An 11394-nucleotide genomic window follows, 5' to 3' on the forward strand; every position below is an offset into this window, starting at 1 on the left:
AAACGTGGAATAAATCATTACACCACGTACAGCACGTTAAAAGCGTCAATAGTCGAGCGTTGGAATCGAACGTTAAAAACCGAAATGTGGAAACGTTTTACACTGGACGTTAGTTACAAATGGCGAAATATACTGCAACAGCTGATGGATGATTATAACGCGCGAAGACATCGTACTATAGGAATGCGACCCGTTGACGTGAAACCTGAGCATGCTGAGCATCTGCTTGCTACTGTATATAGCAACATTAAGATCGTTGGACGTACCAAGTTCAAGGCTGATGATTTCGTGCGAATCAGTAAATACAAAAATGCGTTTGCTAAAGGTTACACACCGAATTGGACTACTGAAATATTTCAAATTACAAAAGTGCAAAAGACAAATCCTGCCACGTATCTACTTAGAGATTCTCGTGGTACAGACATACATGGTGGATTTTATGAATATGAACTTTTAAAAACAGCTAATCCTGATGTATACTTGGTAGAGAAGATATTGCGTAAGAAAGGGAATAAGGTATTTGTAAAATGGTTAGGAATGAATAAAATGCATAATTCGTGGATAAATAAGAATAATGTTTTGTAATAATAATAATAATAATTTATGTAATATAATATAATACAATAAATACAGCTATTAAAATCTAGTCTTTTAACCTATGATGCCCCCAAGGTAGAGTCGCTACGCAACCGGGTGTTATGTGACGCTTATCGTCATACGGACTGAGAGCAATTTTTCGCTGAGTAGTGAAAAACACCTTGTGCAATTTCGAACGAATTAAATTTTGGTTACGGGACTGTACGGTGAAATTATCCAAACAATCCTTGTAGTCGTCAAGGTTTATGTTTCTATCGATAACATAACCTTTGACCCCCTTAGCCTCTTTGGTAATTTTCGTACAATCCTGCACCTTAAAGGTATACATTTTCGTTCTCAGTCCAACGAACTCGGTCATGATCTTTCCATTGTTCTCGTCCTTCATTAGCCCAGGCACTTTTTTATTGACTCGAGGTAAGCCGTACCGATTATCAGCAGGGTAATCGCTGGTGTCGAATTTGACCAGATCACGTTTCATGACCGAGTAAACATCATCACACTCGATACTGTACACTAGACTGTCCGTGTCGGTATACATCGCTTTACATTTACTTCCGAATGTAGGAAGCATATAATCGTAATGGAATTCATACAGACAGGTCTTTGAAATATCTAAAATGCTCATGCCTACGTACACGGGCTTATCAAACTTCGCGGATAATTTCGACAATTGAATAGCGACCAAAATCTCTTTAAATATCGCACGACTGTGAAAATTCGGTTTGGAAATCAACGCTTCCGCCCCGTATCTTCCCTCCCACTTGGTTACGAGCCTCACGTCAACTCTATTCCTAACATTTTCCATAGTCTTACCAAATACTGCGTTGTTCATTAGCTTGAAGAGATTATTCTCGAAATCGTTTTTTGAGGCTGTCCGCAAGCGTGTATTTAATTCGATATACGACTTCAGCCAGGTGGACTGCTGAAACTTTAAACCTCGATAAATGCGTTTTAAGACGATACCGTTACGTATACACTGCTGTAGAGCACGGTAGTGTATCACATAACGCGTCTTATCGTTGACGGTTGCGAGCAGTTTCTCCTGGTGTGAACCTGGCGGCTTCTCACGCACCGGGCAGAATGGTAGATCGGAGTGTTTGTCGTGAAGCTCGCGTGGATATTCCAAGTCCACCTCCAAAATATAACCTTCAGACGAATCCTTGGACACATTAAGGATGTCGAGTTTGGCAGCGTCATCGATCCATTGGAAACCGTGGGTAGGCAACGGTTGACACATTGCCCATCCATATAGATTATTAACGTCGTAATACATCAAGTATTTCGACGGTTCCGCCGGATCGTAGTTTCGCATGTACCGATTGTTGGCCCTCTCGTAGCGGTGGGAGCACTGGCTCAAACCACCGCGTATACCGCGTTCAACAAAAAGCAACATGTCCACGTCTGTGAAGAGTTCCAGACGGATTCCCGTATGCTTGAGCATCGCGTCCCAAGTGAAGCCTGGAAGCGTATAATAGTGAGCGGGATCTAAACTATAATTTTTCATGCAGCTATCTCGAAAATTCTCGAAAACATCGGTCAACAATAGGACATCGGTCTTTAAATAAAGATCGCTGTACTCCCCGAGTGTTGTCACAGAGAATTTGGTCCATACCTCTTTGGCATGATTATATGCTTCTTCCGTGATATCGCTGTCGGACAGTCTATTGTAGAACAACTCTCGTGCAGGTAAAACCGTTTCTTCCAAGCGAGTAATGTTATCCACATAATCGTAAGGAAAAATACCTTTTCTCGTAAGCAGGCTGAACTGTTCAATACTTAATTCCGAAAATTGTGACTCTAAATTTTTCAGCTGAGATCTATTCAGATATGAACTCAATTTATCCAAACTGGATGCCATAAATTTGAACGAATCGATGAATCTTAGCTGTATATTATACTTTCGCAGATATTTACTAAATGAAGTGTATTTTTCCTTATTTACAGGCAGCAAATTTACCGATCCCTCAAGCGTATTCACGATCGCCTCAAAAATAAAATGTGAATCATAGCTGAATAAATTATGGAATATTACAGGAATAACATGCGAGTCTTTAAAATTTAAGTTGCAATTATTATGAGCCAGTCCTCTATATCTACCAGTTAGGTGATCATGATCGCGAATACGCACTTGATTTGGAAAAAACGGTTTTCCACAAATGTGACAATTAGGTTCACTGTAGTGCCGCGAAATTTCAACATCACTGAGAGTATTCATCGGTATTACAGTCTTCAATTTTTCGCTGACGATGCGTGCAATGCTCTCGAGCTCGCATACGAACCATTCGATGCAATTAGCACCTCGATGTGAATTATAAAATGAAAGTGACGCATCACGAGCACTTTTTAAATAATACCCTACACTAAAAGGTACATGTTTCTGATAATCGTAACTATTTTTACTACTACTATTACTACTATGGTCAATTTCCTGTAGTAAACATTCAAAGTCTGCATAGACGACAAATGGCACTCTTTCACTGTTCTTCTGGTTCTTAAAAGATACCCAACAGTCTTCTGCATTCTTTGGCAGTATGACACGGATATTGTCATTAAGCTGCACACAATCCCTCTCATGAACCTGAAGTTTATCTGCCGTATGAAAATAGTGTAGACAGCTAAACAAAAAATGAATATGATTTTAGTATGAATATAATATTTATGTATACATATATTTGTACATCCATTACAAACCGTTCACAAATATGAATAGTATGTCCCCTTTTATTTGTCTGGTTGCTTATTAATCTAGAAAGATTTCGTATACATAGAAAGTGTGCTTTTCCTTGGTCATCTGTGATAAGAAGGAGGTTAACATGTCTCGATCGCTTCTTCTTCGTTAGCTGAAGAGGTGTGATGTTTATTTCAGTTTTGCTTTCATTTTCCTCCTCCTCCATTGTGAACACATTGACTGAAATGTCATTATCCGAATCAAGTTTCGGGATCTCTTTCAGAGTGGTTGGAAAGGTTAAGCTTCCAACGTCTAAAACAGACCGATAATGTGGATAGGAGGATGTGCGGTAGGTTTTGGCAGGTGGTTTTGCAGGAAAAAGCGCTAACGTCACAGCCCATGCAAAACATGCACTATCCTCATTGTCAATGTTTGTCACAGCCCTTTTATGTATTATACTGGGCTGTAGTTCGACTCTACATCCAGCACGCACAGTGAATTATAATTATTTATATTGACTATCAAGTTCAATATTCTTTCCAGAGCCCATCCACTATAGCGTTCTTGAAACTCACTCAAGTCATTCAATATTGTCTCTACAATATTTTGCCTATACCAATCGCTAAAATTATCAGTTTTATATAAAACACTATTTTTTGTACTAATGTTCTTATCATCACTAATATCCTTACTCATAAATTGACCATTTAACACACAGTTTATTTTAACACAATTTACACTACAGAATATACTTTATTTACACGGGTATGTACAATTTCTTCTGCATTTAACAGAAAATCACATGGTTCTATATAATTTGAGTTTCTCACCATACCACTGCATATTCGACTATTAAACGCTGATTCAAGCTCCTCCCAAATGAGTCCTTCCGCAGCATTGGAGCCATAACCAAATTTAATGATACTCTTATCCTTTGCCGATCGGAGGAGGAGGCATTTAATGCCCGCGATCTCGGCAAAGTGTTTCTATCGCGTACTTACTAAAGCATTTCGATCAATGTTTCTTAATTCTTGAATATAATCACGACATTCGCGAACCCATGTAGAGTATTCATCCTCTGTTCTAATTGAGCTAAACTTTTTTCGAAGTTCGGTATACATTTTGTAAATGTATGATCACTAGAAGATCTCTGATAAGTTGCTTCGTGTCCAACAATAAATCGCTGGGTGAAACTATAATGAAACTTTTCACCCGCGATGAATCTTTTTATAATTCGTATGAAGATGAAATTTGATATACTTAGTCATCTATTTATGTGTATGAGTAGAGGAGCTATGCGGTTCCGATGACAGGGAGTGGGGGAAGCTGTTTTGTGGTGTGGAAGGGGGATGGGTGGGGATAAGACTCTCTTAGTATGGTAGTGGTGGGGATGAGGAAGGAAAGGGTCTTATAGTGGGATCGCATTTGGTTAGGGAGGGTGGGGGTATTTTTCACCCTATGTCACAGTTGGAAGGTCTTATAGTGGGACCGAGTTTGGTTAGGTAGGGGGTATTTTTCACCCTATGTCACAGTTGGAAGGTCTTATAGTGGGACCGGGTTTGGTTAGGGAGGTGGTATTTTTCACCCTATGGTACCGTTGGTTAGTTATCCTACGGGGACCTAAGTTATCCTACGGGGCCCTAGTTGAGGGAAGGTTTTTTCACCCTTCGAAGTCGATGGTTAGTTACCTTACGTAGCCTAACTATTTCCGACTCTGCTACACAGATAAACTAGGTTGAGTTAATTGCTAGTTCCAGTAGTCACCGCTAGGTGACTGCCTTCCTTAATCTTCTTTCGCGCTAATGGTATTTTAATATTACGTAATTACACACACGGGTGAACTAGTTCAATTTAATTGATAGTACCAGTAATTGCCGCTAGGTGGCTACCGCAATCCCCCCTTTTCTCGTTAGTTAAATTGTAGATAGCTATTGTGATAAGTTGCTGATATCGTGCAAGGAATTAACTTTCCATCGAGCATGGAATTATAACTTTGCATGGCTTTAACAAAACCTATGAAGCGAATAACGAAATATCCTCTAAATGAAAGGGTATAGTTTTAATAGTCTCCCCTATTGGGGAGAATAACAATTTAACATCAATTTCAGGAATATTAATATTTTGATAGGGCAACTTATTAAGTCCTAGCTGTTACTAAACCTATGTATCTTATAAAAGAGATTGCAGTTTCAAGATTTTCTTAGTTCAACGTGCTACTTCACGATGTCGATAAATAAATTCGGATCTGGTTTCAATACTGGTAAAGTGAGAAATTATTCACACAAAATTGACCATGATACGTTAAAGTTTGATAAAAAAAGGAATGCATTTAATGCCAAGAAGAAAATAATTTCAAACTTAGAATGTGATGTTACTGATGAGACAAGTGCTGTGAATATGGCTGCTCTGTTACGTAATTCGATGACTGTACGTGATAGCTTAATGAGGGAATTGTTTGAATACAGTGAAAAGCTAACTCACTATTACCTAAAAGGTAACCGCCTTGAGGAAAAAGTTACAACTCTGCTGAAAAAAACTAATGAAATTGATGAAATTGATGAAAAAATTAATGATATTAGTGAAAGAATTAATCAATTGAATGATAAAGTCAATTATATTGAAAATAAATTGGAGCGAAAAGTTGAGGCATTACGGAAATATATGTATGGTAGATTGAAAATTGTTGCAAATTATATCTCTAATGAGCATCAAAAAGAGGAAATCACGACTGCCAATGAGAAGAAAAGAGAAAATGATTGGAATTATGCTCTAAAGAAACTTATATTACCGCCAGTGATTGATGAGCTAGTGTAAACATAATACGTAGTGGAATAGTCATGGGAGTGAGGAGAAGAAAGAATTGGTAGAAGAGTTACATGACAGACGGAATTTATTTATATATATAAAATGAAATGTTTTTACAATTAAACTTATAATTAAACAAATATACATAAAATTTATATAAATGATAAAAACTTATGATTGATCTGATATACAAATATATAAAAAATGAAGGAAATATACATCAATTTATACAAATATATAAAATTAAATGTTTTACAATTAAACTAATAATTAAACTTATATCAATATATATATATATATATATATATATATGTATATAATTACTGCTTCTATATTCTAATATTACTTTTTCCCTTTTATAGTTGCTAATACTATTTCCACAATGATCTGAAACTAAAATCGCATGAACGTGATTGTGCGCAACTCAATAAAAACGTCCGAATTGTGCTACCTGACAAGGACCGTTGGGTTTCCTTCAATAACATGAAGAACAGTGAGAGGGTACCATTTGTCATATACGCTGACATTGAGTGCTTGCATGAAAAAGTTGATCAAACGGATGACGATATTGGTATTTATCAAAAACACATACCTTTTAGTATAGGTTATTATTTTAAAAGCGTTCGTGATTCAACGCTTTCTAATTATAAATCATATCGAGGACTTAATTGTATTGAATGGTTTGGACATGAGCTTGATAAAATGGCTAGTATAGCGAGTGAAAAACTGAAAACAGTATTACCTATGCATAAATTAAGTATTAGTGAAAATTCAAGGCATTATACTGAACCCAACTGTTATACAGGGCGTTTTTCTAACGGCGGCATATAGGAGATTCGTGTTAGTTGACTATAGCGCTCAGGATGATGGTTTCTGAGAGCGCTGATTGGTCAATATCATGTAGTGCCAACATGAAATGGTCCGTTACCAATAGATGAATACGAAAAACAAGACCTATCCGCCATTTTGGAGTGGAGAAGTGTTTACATGCTAGTTGTAGCAGAAAGAAGTGTGAAATGGAAAAATGTCAAATAGTGAGGTTACTAAAGTAATAATGGAAAATAATGAATGGAAAGTAAGAATATTCGAACTTTCCATTCATTATTTTCCAATTTTACTTTAGTAACCTCACTATTTGACATTTTTCCATTTCACACTTCTTTCTGCTACAACTAGCATGTAAACACTTCTCCACTCCAAAATGGCGGATAGGTCTTGTTTTTCGTATTCATCTATTGGTAACGGACCATTTCATGTTGGCACTACATGATATTGACCAATCAGCGCTCTCAGAAACCATCATCCTGAGCGCTATAGTCAACTAACACGAATCTCCTATATGCCGCCGTTAGAAAAACGCCCTGTATATGTAAAAAGCCGTTTCTTCCAGATCAAATACGTGTTCGCGATCATGATCATTTAACTGGTAAATATAGGGGACCTGCTCATAATAATTGTAATTTAAACTTTGAAGATTCACATGTAATACCAGTAATTTTTCATAATTTATCAGGTTAAGATGCACATTTTATTTTCGGTACAATCGCTAACTTGTATGAAGGTTCAGTACACTTGTTACCTGTACATAAGGAGAAGTATATTTCATTCACTAAATTCATCCGTAAATATAATATACAACTAAGGTTTATCGATTCTTTCAAATTTATGGCATCTAGTTTAGACAAAATGTGTTCATATTTAACGAGATCACAATTAAAAAATTTAGGGTCAGAATTCTCATATTTAAACATAGAACAATTTAACCTTCTGACAAGGAAAGGTATTTTTCCTTACGATTACATAGATAATCTGAACCGTCTGGAAGAAACTGCTTTACCTCCACGCGAGATATTCTATAATAGATTATCCGATAGTGATATTAGTGAGGGTGCGTATAATCACGCTAATGAGGTATGGTCAAATTTCAAATGCGAACACTTGGGGAGTATAGCGAACTCTATTTGAAAACTGATGTACTATTGTTTGCTGACGTTTTCGAAATTTTTCGTGATAGCTGCATGCAAACTTATAATTTGGATCCTGCTCATTATTATACACTCACAGGCTTCACTTGGGATGCAATGCTCAAACATACAGGAATAAGATTAGAACTTTTCATTGACGTAGAAATCCTGCTTTTCGTAGAACGAGGCATACGTGGTGGTTTAAGCTAATGCTCGCACCGCTATGAAAAGGCTAACAATCGGTACATGCAAAACTACAATCCCGAGGAACCTTCTAAATATTTAATGTACTACGATGTAAATAATTTGTATGGGTGGGCAATGTCTCAACCGCTACCTACTCACGGATTTCGGTGGATTGAAAATGTTAATAATTTGCATATCTCTAATATACCGATAGATTCACCCGAGGGTTATATTTTAGAGGTTGATTTAGAGTATCCAAGCATGCTTCACGATAAACATTCCGACCTTCCATTTTGTCTAGTACGTGATGCCCCACCGGGTACACGTCAGAAGAAGCGACTTACAACTTTAGAAAATAAGGAACGCTATATTATACACTATCATGCTTTACAGCAATGTATGCGTAATGGTATTGTGTTAAAACACATTCGTCGCGTTTCAGGATTTCAGCAGTCCACCTGGTTACGTAAATATATCGATCTGAACACTAGTTTGCGTGCAGCATCTAAAAGTGAGTTTGAGAAAAATCTTTTCAAATTAATGAACAATGGGGTGTTCGGTAAGACTATGGAAAATGTTAGAAATAAAGTTGATGTGAGACTCGTGAGGAGATGGGAGGGAAGATATGGTGCTGAAGCAATGATTGCTAAGCCTAATTTTCACAGTCGCACTATATTCAGTGAGAATTTAGTCGCGATTGAATTATCAAAATTAGCAGCTAAATTCGATAAGCCTATATACGTAGGTATGAGCATTCTTGATATTTCGAAAACATGTTTGTATGATTTTCATTATGATTATATGCTTCCTACGTTCGGTAGCAAATGTAAAGCGTTATATACCGATACGGATAGTCTAATATACAGCATTGAGTGTGATGATATTTACACTATTATGAGGGAGAATCTTGCTAGATTCGATACAAGCGATTATTCTCCCAACAATCAGTACAATTTACCTCTAGTGAATAAAAAAGTCCCTGGGCTGATGAAAGATGAGAATAATGGGCAGATAATGACAGAGTTTACTGGACTGGGATCAAAAATGTACACATTTAAAGTACAAAATCAAGAGACACGGTAGTGTCTCGACGGCAAGTACAGAAAAAAGTAGATAATGACATGTATATACGGCCGTCGAGGCACTACTCTCTTATACAGCAAGTTTGGCTGTCCTAATTTTCAAACCGATTTTTCTTTGTGAATAATCCACTATCATGATTTAAGCAAAGCTTTTCTTAAAATGGTTTTGAACGAGCTTTCATTTGAGCCCATAAACATTAAAATCGGTTCACGCAATCCAGAGATCTCATACTCTGTTAGCTGTATATATGCCGAAGTTGAAATTCTTCTCCCTTTTCTCTGTATGTCTCGGGCTGATCTGTATGTCTCAGGCTGATCTGTATGTCTCGGGCTGAAGTTGGCTGCTATATTCAACTGCTGTATTCAATACCGGCATAACCCTAAATTTCGATCGATTTCGATAGAACTGTCAAAATCAAAATTACTCTGTTGGGATAAAAAAAGTATGATATAATTCAAAGTGTAGATAATTAAACAAACTAAAGGAATAAATACATGAAGGAGTCTGATGGAGAATCAGATAAGTAACACAACATTGTAAAATATATTAAAATTTAATATTTTGTGGTACTTTGTGGGATTTTATTTCAGGTTATAAATAAAATATTTTCCTTGTATGCACCTCTGATTTGAAGTCATACCAGTTCCAAATGCTCTAACAATTCTTGGAAATACCCTGTTATTGAAGAATGTAGATTAACGAAAATTGTAAATGAAACAGAAGGATGAGGTTCTTACGTTCACTCATAACCAACACACATGGTAGTGTTTCAACAGCAATTAACATGAACGTTTTTAAGAAAAGTAAGTACATTGTGAAAAAAATTAGTTTAATTAAAGCAAAGTTATATACAAGGTATCCTTTCATAGTTTGCAATTTGATGCCAGACCAGTGCCAAATGCTATAACAATTCTTGGAAATACCCTGTCATTGGAGAATGCAGATTAACGAAGGTTGTAAATGAAACAGAGAAGGATGAGGTTTAAACATATGCTAAACATCCAGGTATGGAAATCAATAACAAAATTCATGTTTAAATTTTTCTTTTCTTTAAACTCATATGGATTTCAACTGTCCGATAGGTTATATCATATATAGAAACAATCTTCCAGGAGACAATAAATCTTTCTTATTACTACGATTAAAGAAAAGCAGATAAATATTTTCTAATCGTTATTTAATATTCAATTATAATATAAAAAAGTATTAAAACCAAATATTTACCTACGCTTCCCCAATCAGAATAGAAAGAAATTATTATTATTACCAAAAAAATTATTCAAATTTACTTTTTTATAAGAATAACATTGATTTTTATAATATAATATGTAATATATCTTTTGGTACTTAGTGAGATTTTATTTCAGATTGATTTACAATAACGTGTTTATTGTGTCATTGTGCAGGGTTAAGCTGTAATATTTAATACAAGAAGTCAGAAATGATTCCAGTTTACCATAGGAAGAGCCATAATGCAAAGTTAATGTTGAGAGTTAAACCTAAGGAAAAGGTGGAGAAATTAAATAATTAATTTTGGAAGCCAATTTTTAATAGCGAAAGGCTTGCAGGTGATTTTGGGCATAAACCCTTTGAAATATATAAGTCAATTAAATCATAATTTTAATGATAACGTCATCTAGAAATGAAACAATGAAAAGAAGTCATCATATTAATATTTTCCATGCAATAGAATTTACAGTGAATAACTTTGCGAAACTGAAAGCAGTATATCCACAAAAGAGTGGCTTCCATTGTATAAATTGGTGTATTTCCTAGTTTATATTAATGAAAGGAAAATATAATTGGTACTAGTCTGCTGGAGAAAGTGCCATAATTCAAAGTTGATATTGACGGTAACAGCTAAGAAAATGATGGATAAATATGAGCTAATTTATAAGAAAATCGTTGAGAGTGAAGTGCTTGCAGGTGATTTTAGGCATACAACGTTGGAATTAGAAATCACATAGTTGATGAAAATTATAATAAATTTATGTAGATGTGTAAATATGAAAGGAATTCATAATTTCAATATTTCACATGTAATAGAACACACAGTGTGTAACTTCAAGAAACTGAAAGCAGTATACCTAA

This window comes from Prorops nasuta, unplaced genomic scaffold (genome assembly GCF_024137725.1).
Source record: "Prorops nasuta isolate Cenicafe-Biocafe unplaced genomic scaffold, Cenicafe_Pnas_1.2 PNAS00035, whole genome shotgun sequence".
Lineage (NCBI taxonomy): Eukaryota > Metazoa > Arthropoda > Insecta > Hymenoptera > Bethylidae > Prorops > Prorops nasuta.